This window comes from Papaver somniferum, unplaced genomic scaffold (assembly GCF_003573695.1).
Source record: "Papaver somniferum cultivar HN1 unplaced genomic scaffold, ASM357369v1 unplaced-scaffold_41, whole genome shotgun sequence".
Taxonomy (NCBI): domain Eukaryota; kingdom Viridiplantae; phylum Streptophyta; class Magnoliopsida; order Ranunculales; family Papaveraceae; genus Papaver; species Papaver somniferum.
Window position 1 is genome coordinate 1869736 of NW_020646638.1, and position 12572 is coordinate 1882307.

Consider the following 12572-nt stretch of genomic DNA (forward strand, 5'->3'; position numbering starts at 1 on the left):
GCCTACCTCGAGATCTTCAATCCACAGGTTCGTCCTTTGAATCGATCGTTGTTAATAAAGATTAACTGTTAATCACACAAACACTCTAAAAGATTAGCCAAAAGGCTCACAACATAATCTCATACAAGTTTCTATTTATAGGCTAAGAAAAATATCTAATGGTTCTAGTTTTACTAATGGTTCTATAACCTAGTAAGATGCAATTATGACATAAACTAATATCTATTTATCCAAATGGGGTAAAATTGGGTATCATCGGAAAGCCCTCGAAAAACCCTACATCACTGAAGAAGGAACCAAAAGCTAATTCGGACAATAAAGGGTTCAAAACATCAAAATAATGTTTTTGGCCCTAAGCCCAAGCCTATTGGGCCTAACCCGGTCCGACCCACTGAACCGGCCTGTTAAACTATTTGGGTCGACCCGATTCATAACCCAGATCGGTGAAACTCATTGATTTGGTCCGCCTCACTAACTCACCGAGTTCATTCAGTCTATATCACAAACAGTTGATAGGTATTTCTAAGCATATTCAAATTCCAAACAACTTGTACACATCACAAGTACTCAACTTTCGGGGTTCATAATATAATCATCCACGATCCAAATGAGACACCTGATAGCTCTTTAGAAAGAAGGGAGTCTCCTCTACAACTTTGTAGTTATGACTAGAAACCAAATACGAACCGAACATGCCTAGAAAAGTCCACTAACATGCTCATTCACCGCTGTGTCCAGATTTTCAGTTGCAATGGGTGATCTTTCAAAATTCGTATTTAATTCCATGTTGATCCATATTGAGCAAACTCAGGCTCTATAAAAAGGTGTGAGACTAATCTATAATTTCATATCATAAACCACATCTAAGTATCAACTTAAATCAATCTTAATCATGCGAGAACACAGGACAAAGAAATACAAACTTCACATAAAAATAATTAACATGAAATTACTATTTGTTTGACTCCACTATATTCTATCATTTGAGAAAACACCCAATCATTATACACATGCTATGATTAATTAGATCTATTACCTTGCTTAGTTTCTCTAGTTGTTATAATCTCCATCTTTGATAAATTAATTCCATCAACACCATTGATTTGAGATTTAACACCCTTCCTAATCAACATCATAACTTTTCAAATATCCACCATGCCTCTCACTGATTCCCAACAGCCAAAGAACCTCTTCTCATTCTATAACTATTTTTCCCTGTACCACTCTTAACCATAAACTTACAAATTATTCATCATCATTAATTCCTCTCTAATGATCTCTCTTTGATTCTACAAACACTCTCCCTACCGTCCATCCATCTCTATAGTTCTAAACTATATACTCTCTCTTTACTTTTCTGTTTTCCTGTCGCAACCAACACCTCCTACTTCTCCTTACAGCTCCTTCTTATGTTTAAAAGAAGATAAACTTCCAACCGGTTTTAAGTTACGGTTAATTAATTAACCTAATTACTTATTAACCTAACATAAACATAATTAATTATTAACTAATCCTTGGTTAAGTTTATTATTCAATGCCTATGGAACTACTAAGGGTTGGCCAATATTTAATTAAAGGTACAGTCAACTAGAGATCCGGTCAAAAGGTCAAGGGTCGTCGGTCAAAGGAAAGGTCAACGGAATGTTGACTAAATTCTACTTCAACTTCCAATCTTTGTATCCTCTTCCTCCGGAGTCCGAATGGCGTCTATTTTGCGTAACTTTTCGAAATCTATCCAATGGTACTAGTTTAGTATTTAGATCATTGTTAGATTAATTTATATTAATTAATGTTCGTGTTAAACCAATCGAGTCATTAACGACTGAATTGTCACTTGATCGTCTCTTGACCGGTCTAATAGCGTTGACGAGCTTGAGAGTCCTTACATTCTCCCCACCTTGTTTCATTTTCGTCCTTGAAAATCGAACCACCCTTATAGTCTTCAAAACTCCCCACCTTAAGAATAATCATATCTCTTGTCTAAGCGCAAAACAACATTAAACAAAGCACAAACCTATATGGCTTCCTAGAACTAAAATTTGTGGCTCTAGGTTCAATAGGCTAGTTTCTATTCCAAAAAGATAATGGTTCTAATTACGAGAGGAGAGACTCTATAATAAAGTTTCTAAGTAAAATTTGGGATCTATCGGTCCACTAAGAAGCAAGTCTCCGTTATATGCCTAGTGATACAAGAATGCAGTTGCCCTGTTTAGGTTCATGACGCCTGATAATGCCTACTACGTAACAAGTATCACCCGAACATATCAGAATTACCAACCTCACTATTCCCCAGTGCTGGATTAACTAAGTATTAATTTATTAAGATTAATTAATCTTTAAACTTTTATCGTAACTGGTGTAATTATGATAGATTTACTTCGTAAAATATATAAACAGTTTACATCATTTTAAGCAATTTAGTTATCAGAATTATTTATTTTATTTTTATTTATCATTATTATTATTTATTTATTTTAATGAAATTGAATTTTAATTCCAAATGAAACTATATTATTATAACTGAATAAATTTTAAATTCAAGTACTATTTAAGAATAATTGAATGTTATAACTATTATCCAAATGTTACTATATAATGTTGTATCTATTTGTTTATTGCATTATGTGACTTGATATGAGTAAATAATCGCTAATAATTCTTCATAGTTGTTTGATATTAATATTTTATTATTATTAGTTCATGTCTATTTGTTTCATTTTAAAGATTTACTGAATCATTTATTAAACTAAAGATAATTTCGCTACAAGATTACTAACAAGTCAATTCTTTTTATCTTATATATTATATCCTCGTTTTCTTAAATCTAACACCTAATAAGTATTATATTAATTATCTAGTTTAGACGCAAAACATAAATCTCTAAATTTGTAATTAGTTTAATTTACAAACTTAATTGTAGATAAGTGTTAATAATTTTTCTATAGATGTTTAATCATAATTATTATCTTTATCGTTATATATCTTCAATGATATTTTAGTTAAGTTAGGTTCAATGTGATACTAATTGATAAATGCTAACATTACATTATTAGAATTATTATACTTTTATTATCATCTACAATTATTATTATAATATTTTTATTATTATCATTGATAGTTGAACTATTATTCTAACTACTCATACAAATATTATTAAGTCCCAAAAATGTTATTAACATTTACGTAATTATAAATTGTTGATTCTACGTATAAGTCAAGGTATTCAGTAAGTTTTTATGCGACTTTCAAGATTTATCAATAATAATGATCTCACTATTTTTATAGTAGTAGATTGTCTACTTGTTCATACTTTTTAGATTAATTATTCTCAAAATCCTTATTAGCTAAAGTTATTGGTATACCCTACAATTTTTACTTCATTACATATACAAACAACCAAACAAATAAATAAATCAATCAAATAATCTTTTAATTATTGATAGCTTTTAGTGATTAAGATTTATCTCACAACCCAAACCCACTTCAAATATAGTATATTTCACTAATTGGCACTGGCTATTTCTATCTTTTCCCATGTAAGATCTAATAGTGAGCTCTGATACCAACAGTGTAGCACCCCCAAAGCTAGCAGCTGACTAATCCAAGAGATTATCTAAATAAAGAGGCACTAAGAATCTAAATCATTTACTTAAACATTCAATTAAGAAATCTGCTACAAAACTTAACCCGAAAACTATCCCCACTCTGAAATATATATACAAGAACTTCTCTCAAATGTTACATATTCAATAATGAGTTGATTTACAAATACAATACAAACACAAAATAACATAGCAAAAACTAACTAATTAAAATAACTAATTCTTTGAAGCTTTCATCGTCACATGCACATCTTGATATGTCTCTGAAATTGAAAGTGGAAATGGGTGAGCACATCATCCCTAAAAGGGGTGCCCCGTAGGAATAACAACTAGCTTTCAAGTAAACATTAATATGGTCCGAAGACAATGCAGGTTTTATCGAAAGTCGTTAATACATGGAAAGACAGTAAAACACAAAGTAAAAATTTCTTCAAAGACATCCATAAATAACAGTAAACATCCATGTATGAGATGTGTGTTGCCGCACATAAGGGAAGAGTAATATTGATGCCAATTCCACACCAAATAGGTAATACTGCGGTGTATCTCCCTATCCATAGAATACTGAATATATAAAGGAAGAATAATATTGTGGTGTATCGCCCTAGCCGTGTAATATTGCGGTGTATCGCCCTAGCCATAGAATACTGATATTGTGTCGGGACACATTTCATACCACACAAAGATATGCATGAATTTCACAACACCAAGATTGATTTGCAAAATAATAATGAATTCAAGAGAGTTCGTTATCGATTCCCACCACTTTTGATGACAAGCCTCGCCTACCTCGAGATCTTTCATCCACAGGTTCGTCCTTTAAATCGATCGTTGTTAATAAAGATTAAATGTTAATCACACAAACACTATAAGAGATTAGCCAAAAGTCTCACAACATAATCTCATACAGGTTTCTATTTATAGGCTAAGACAAATATCTAATGGTCCTAGTTTTACTAATGGTTCTATAACCTAGTAAGATGTAATTATGACATAAACTAATATCTATTTATCCAAATTGGGTATCATCGGAAAGCTCTCGAAAAACCCTACAACACTGAAGAAGGAACCAAAAGCTAATTCGGAACATAAAGGTCCAAAACATCAAAATAAGGTTTCTGGCCCTAAGCCCAAGCCTATTGGGTCTGATCCGGTCCGACCCACTGAACCGGCCTATTAACTATCTGGGACGACTCGCTTCATAACCCGGATCGGTGAAACTCATTGATTTGGTCCGCCTCACTAACTTACCGAGTTCACTCAATCATTTGAGAAAACACCCAATCATTATATACATGCTAAGACCAATTAGATCTATTACCTTGCTTAGTTTCTTTAGTTGTTATAATCTCCATCTTTGATAAATTAATTCCATCAACACCATTGATTTGAGCTTTAACATCCTTCCTAATCAACATCATAACTTTTCAAATATCCACCATGCCTCTCACTAATACCCAACAGCCAAAGAACCTCTTCTCATTCTATAACTATTTCTCCCTGTACCACTCTTAACCATAAACTTAAAAATTATTCATCATCATTAATTCCTCTCTAATGATCTCTCTTTAATTCTAAAACACTCTCCCTACCATCCATCCATCTCTATAATTCTAAACTATATACTCTCTTTTTACTTTTCTGTTTTTCTCTCGCAACCAACACCTCCTATTTCTCCTTACAACTCCTTCTTATGTTTAAAAGAAGATAAACTTCCAACGGGTTTTAAGTTACGGTTAATTAATTAACCTAACATAAACATAATTAATTATTAACTAATCCTTGGTTAGGTTTATTATTCAATGCCTATGGAACTACTAAGGGTTGGCCAATATTTAATTAAAGGTACGGTCAACTAGAGGTCCGGTAAAAAGGTCAAGGGTCTTCGGTCAACGAAAAGGTCAACAGAAGGTTGACTAAATTATATTCCAACTTCCAATCTTTGTATCCTCTTCCTTCGGAGTCTGAATGGCGCGTTCAAGTAGTCTATTTTGCGTAACTTTTCGAGATCTATCCAATGGTACTAGTTTAGTATTTAGATCATTGTTAGATTAATTTATATTAATTAATGTTCGTGTTAAACTAATCGAGTCATTAACGGCTGAATTATCACTTGATCGTCTCTTGACCGGTCTAATAGCGTTGACGAGCTTGAGGGTCCTTACACCTAATCCCCACACCTCATGTGTGATACTAGTTGCGACTAGAGTCGATTCTCCTTTAACCTAGGTTTTTCCTAAAACCCTAATATGTTAACGACTTGAAGATTTCATTGGGATTGTGAAGCCAGACCCAAATATTTTCTCTGTATTTGCATGTACTGATCTTACTTTATACTATCGTGATTGAGTACTATCTTCTCTAAGATTTGCTCGAGATTTATCTCCGATAGGTAAGATAAAAAGAAGTCACAAACATCTTCGTCTCGTCGTTTTTGATTCCACAATATCTTGTTTCACTTCCATATGACTATGGTGAGGTGATTCATATTTCTAGGATGTTCTTCGGGAATATAAGTTCGGTATATCAATTGGTTCATGTGCATCTTAATTTATCAAAATATGGAACAAAACTCATAAGTATTTCTGTGGGAGACAGATTTATCTATTTCGATAGACTTTTCTGTGTGAGACATATTTTTTTATCAAGTCTTCGACTTTGGGTCGTAGCAAATCTTAGTTGTGGGTGAGATCAGCTAATGGAATCAAGTGCGTAGAGTTCTGCTAGGATTCAGAGATGTAAGGAGCGCAACTGTACCTTGATCAGTGTGAGATTGGTTGAGGCTCAACTACATTCCACTCCGAAGTTAACTTGTAGTAGGCTAGTGTCTGTAGCGGCTTAATATAGTGTGGTGTTCAAAGATGGACTAGGTCCCGGGGTTTTTCTGTTTTCGCGGTTTCCTCATTAACAAAATTCTGGTATCTATGTTATTTCCTTTCCTCATTTTGTTTTCTATATAATTGAAATATCACAGGTTGTGCATAAGTTCAATCAGTTCTTGAATCCGGCCTTTGGGTTGTTGATATAATTGATTGACACTTGGATATTGGTTTTTGATATCGTCCAAGTTGTTTCTTATATTAATCATGCTCATGGATTTCTATCTGTTCGATTTGTTGATTACATTAAGAAACAGAGATATAACTCTTTGACATACTTTTCTAAATATTGAGTCTGACAGTCTAGTTGATTCTCTTGAAAGTATATTGGAGTTAGTCCATATATATTGCTAAACGAAATATTGGGTGAGGTTGTTAGACCCCCTCTTTTTCAATTGGTATCAGAGCATGCAAACACGTTTAACACCTCATAATTCTGTGTTTGTAGCAATCTGACTCTATGGACAGTAGTGTTATCTCTGATAAACGCACCATCAGAAACAAAAGTTCCGTTTCTATGAAATCTATTAAATAGAAAGATTTTTCAATCTCTAATATATATGAACCTTGTGTTCCAACGAAACAGACTTGCATTAACAAGTGTTACCTTGATGATAGACACATTTTTGTGTTTGAATTGTCCTCAGCGTCTGTATTGTTAGTGCTTGATTTTTTACTTATTATGGCGTTTTTATGTTTGTATATGTGTTTTTTTGGAGAAATACACTTGTGTAGAAAAAGTTGCTCGAAAAGTGCTTTTTGGACCCCCCCCCCCCAGAGAAATTACTAAAGTCACTCTCAATTCGGATAAGGGGCACCCCAGGGCACCCCTCAAGGCAACTACTATTCGCATCCCTACTCTGGATAGGGGTAACCATCACCTTCCTCTTTTGAATTATTATTATTTTTGGGGGAAAAGTTGGTTTTCATCTGCAGAAATTAAGGCTTGAGATTTGGACGTGTTTTAGGAAGATTCAATCATTGAAACTCGTTGGGTTTATTCCCCTGGGCTATACAGGGATGGCGTATGTGTTGGTTTCTATCCAGTTGGGCTGGATATTCGGATTCGAAGAAAACAAGGAAGGCAAAACCCGAGAGGGTCTATGAAGAATTGTGGAGAGTTTTGAGAGAGATTAAATATCGGATTTGGTTTGGAACCAGCCTGTTTCTGCGAAACAGGGTTGGTAGAGCTATTTATGTCGACTATATTTGGATAAATCATCAAACAAAGAAGAATCAGGAAAGGAATATATTCTCAGCTTTATTTCTGGGAAGTATTTGAGGATTGAACGTGTCTGAAGTGTGTTGGGCCCTTTCTGATCGTGTTATGAGAGAGATTGGAGTATGTTGATATTTGACAGAAGCATGCAGAGAGATTGAAGGAATCAATTCCCGTGTATTGCAGAGGGAGTTATGGGAGGATTATTTGCAGTTATTTCGAGATTATTTTGTTGTTGTTGGGTTATAAATAATCACTGGGAGTCAGACAGAGAGTTTGGGGGAGAGGTACAAAGCATCAACAGAGCGAGAAAATTAAGTTACAGATAATCACCATTGCTTCTGCTGTGAAGAGCACGAAGAACATAAGACGCACATAGAACAGTCGTATTTGCTACAGTAACAGTGACACTTCATATTTATCGTTCTCTGTAACAGTTTGGTTTGAAACAAAAATAAGTGTTACAAACCCGGTTTTATTAATTTTTCTCCCATTTCATCATTTGTAAACCATTTTTGAGCATAAATGAAATCAACTTTTGAGCGTGTTTCCATCATGATGAGAGGCTAAGTACCCGGTGACTGAGGCAACGGAGGAAACTATTCACTCATGCTTGATTGGTAATTTCTTTTTAAAATTTCTTTAATTATTTAATTTATTTAGTTCACTAGGATCAACATAAAGATAAAATTAGTTTTCTTAATTAGTTGTGAATCAATTCGATGTGTTATGCTTAGAATCAATTCTTTGATAATTCATGCTTAGGGATTACAATTTAATATTTGGACATCTTATAGATTAATAGTGAATTAATGAGAAAAGAGCTTAATAATAATTTCAGAAATATTATTGTAAACCAATCAACTTGAAGTAATAGTGGAATCTGGAGGCTTAGTCCATTTCTAATTCTTGAAATCAATTTTGAATTAAGTTTTCTTTATTTTTAAGTTTTATTAAGTCTAAAATCTATTGCTTTCACAAGTCTTGAACGAACTATTACTACAACAACATTGAAAATAATATCACTTGATTACCTTACCGACGAGTCCGACTCTGAAGTAGTGATAAGTGCATAATTCATATGATTTTAGTGTCCATTCCATACTTGTTTTAGCTATTATTCTTGCATATTTTCGTATTATTACTCTTGTTTTCTCTTGTTTGCCTCTATTAGGTGAATCATCCAAAAAGGAGCTACAAAGTTCTGAAAAGATCTAGGAAGAGAAGTATTCCAAGTATCCAAGTGCCAAAGTCCAAGAGAAGTGGAAGAAAAGCGACAAAAAGGAGCAAAACACTCATAATCAAGAGAAGGGCCAAAGACCGATCTTAACTCATTCAAATTAAGGATTTCTCATCACCATATTGAAGAGAATTGAAATATAAAAACAATGTAAAAAGAATGAGGTCATTCCGAGTTCAGATGAAGAAGTTGTGGCCAAAAAAGTTTCCATTGAATACCGAAAACAGTGCAGTCCGCGAACTGGGTTTGCGGACGGGGTTCGCAGACTTAATTCCGAAAATTTATGCTGGATTTTTAAGTTTGCGGACTGGGTTCGCGCACTTAGAAAAGGGGAAACGTGTATTCACACCTTGGAATTCCTAAGGGCATGTTTGGGAACGTTATTTTGTTATTTTGGGTCGGATTCTTGAACCAAATCCAATACGTGAAGGCCAAGCAATCAAAACCTATAAAAAGGGATTAGGTTATGTGGAATAATATCATACAATATATCACTAGGTCACGAAATTGTTAGGGTTTGGACAGAAGAAACATCACACGGAGCGATTATCAATCGTAACGTTATTTCTTACTTTTCTCATATGTATATCATGGATGTTTCTACATCCATGAGTAGCTAAACACCTATTGATTGAGGATGAATTCTAAGTTGTAAACAAGATTTGAGTTATTATATTAATCTACTTTGAAGTTCTTCATATGATTATCGTTTGTTTATACTATTTGAATATTTATGATTGATTGATAGATTGTCTAGGTGGCCAACTGGATTGATTTGTTGATTAAATCTATTGCTAGTATTGAGTTAGGAGATAAGTAATCGTCGAATAACCTTTACACAAGTAGAGAACACGAAACCTTGCAGAGGGATTCTGTGGAGCGGTTGTGTGTATAAACAACACTAAAAAGTGGACCTTGAGCTAAGAGTCTAACTATTATGATCAACCTATAAATTCACAAAAGATAAAACATTCGACCTAATTACACCTTGAGTGAGCTACTACTAAGTGGTTAGGCGAATAGAATCTGGTATTGGAGAGCTTCCGTACTCAGTGATAAAAGGAATTTAGGGAACAACACTGAGCTAGTTGTTATTCCACGGTTGGTGATAATCTATGATTAACGACAAGTAGGAAAGTATAATAACTCATTGACTGTTTATATACGAAGAGGATTCCTCGATCATATCTCTCTTTATTGATTACAATACAATTTTATTTGCTTTGATTATTTATTTTGTTCACAATCTAAAACAAAACCCACCTTTGTGACATTTTGACAACTAAAACTTACTGCTCTTCGTGGTAACGATCCTTACTTCCATTATATTACCAGTTAATTGTGTGGAAATAAGATTATTAATTTGATTGCACTCACGACACGCATCAAATTTTGGTGCCGCTGTCGGGGAGCAGTCGGTAGTTTTAGTTGTTATTTTTATTAGTTGTTATTTTTATTTTTAGTTATTTCTTTTTTGTTTTTAATTTTTGTTTCAGGATTTTTGTTTCAGGTACTATATCTTTGGTGAATGCTCAAAGAGGGCAGACCGAGTCCAATACGTCTTCGATCCGGCACTTAACTAAAGGACTTCATTCGAGCGGTTAACACTCCGCTTCCTCCTTCTTCATCAAGTGAGTTCGCAGATTCGGACATAGATGAAGAAGCAATGGGTGATCGTACACTCAAGGACCTAGCTTATCACAAGCTCGACACACAACAATGGTGTATCCAAACTAACTCAACCTTCGATATCAAGCCGGGGTTGATTAGAGAGTTACCAAAGTTTCATGGCATGGTGAACGAGGATCCAAACAAACATCTTATGGACTTCTATACCATAGTCATGGCCATTCTTCCACCGGAGACTAATGAGAATGGAGAAATGTTGAAATATTTTCCGTTCTCTTTGGCGGGCAATGCTGAGGAATGGTTGTATTATTTTCCTTCGGAAGTGTCACAACATGGAATGGGTTGAAGAAACTTTTCCTCGAGAGATATTTTCCCGCATCAAAGGCTACTCAACTTCGCAAGGAAATTTGTGGGATAAAACAAAATGTGATAGAGTCCTTGTATGAATGTTCAGACCGATACAAGAGATTGGTAGCAAGCTGTCAACACCATCAATTCAGTGATGTTATGATACTTCAATACTTCTACGAAGGTCTTCAACCAAGTGATAGATCTCTTCTTGACGCCGCTGGTGGTGGTGCACTAGTGAACAAGACGGTGGCTCAAGCTACCGAGTTGATTGAAAGTATGGCTGCAAACTCGCAACAATTCTACACAAGAGATGAACCAATAGTTAGGCGAGTGCATGAAGTTAGTGATTCATCATCATATCTTGAACAAAGGATGGGGAGCATGGAAAGGGTAATGCAACGAATGGAAGCAGTGATCATTCCTACTTATGAAGAAGAGTCTGAACAGGTGAATGTTGTGTTCCCTAATCAGAGGCCAAGGTATGATCCATACTCTAATACTTACAATTCAGGTTGGAAAGATCACCCAAATTTCAGTTATGCAAATCAGCAAGCTGCAACTCCTAATCCTTATGGGCGACAAAGTGGTTTTCAACAACCACAACTCCGACCACAACCTCCACCTCAGCCTCAACAACAGACTCAAAATTCTAGTTTAGAGGAGATGATGAAAATGATGATGCAAAAGCAAGATGCCAGTGCTCAGCGGCAAGATGCAATCCTGCAGAAACAAGATATGGCTATAAAAGATTTGCAACTTCAAATGGGACAATTGGATACATATTTGAATGAAATAAAAGCACAAAATTTGGCAAAGTTTCCATCACAGCCTTTTGTGAATCCAAGAGCGAATGTCAATGATGTAACTCTAAGAAGTGGGAAACAAACTGAAGAGCCACATCAACAAAATCAGGTTAGTAACGACATTAAAAAGGAAGTAGAGGAGGAAACCGTCTCAAAGGAAAATCCAACCTCAACTGGCCAACCTAAGGACTCAGTTCCCACTTTTACCATACCACCTTCTTTCCCTAGTCGTTTTGCCAAGTCAAAGAAGCAAGCTCAAGACAAGGAGATCATGGATATTTTTAGCAAGATACAAATCAACATCCCATTTATTGAGGCCATCAAAACGTTACCCAGGTATGCTAAGGTTTTGAAGGATTCGTGTACAATGAAGGATAGGTTGATTGCTAATGAGATCACTCAAGTGAGCGAAAGTGCTACAACTATGTTACTTAAGAAGATGCCTACAAAGTGTGAAGATCCTGGTGGCTTCACATTTCCTGTTACCACTGGTAACCGACGATTTGAGCGTGCTTTTCTTGATTTGGGAGCATCCATAAGTGTTATGTCATTCAATGTTTATGATTATTTGAATCTCGAACCTTTAAAAGAGGCGAAGATCACTATTCAATTAGCTAACAAGTCCAATATATATCCTAAGGGAGTCGTGGAGGACGTGTTATTTCAAGTGAATCAATTAATCTTTCCGGTTGATTTCTATATTGTGGATGTGCACAATGGAGATAATTGTTCATCTACTTCGTTACTTCTTAGGAGACCGTTTATGAAAACTGCAAAGACGAAGATTGATGTTGATAGTGGTGCACTCACTATGTAATTTGATAAGGAGATCATACGGTTCAATATCTT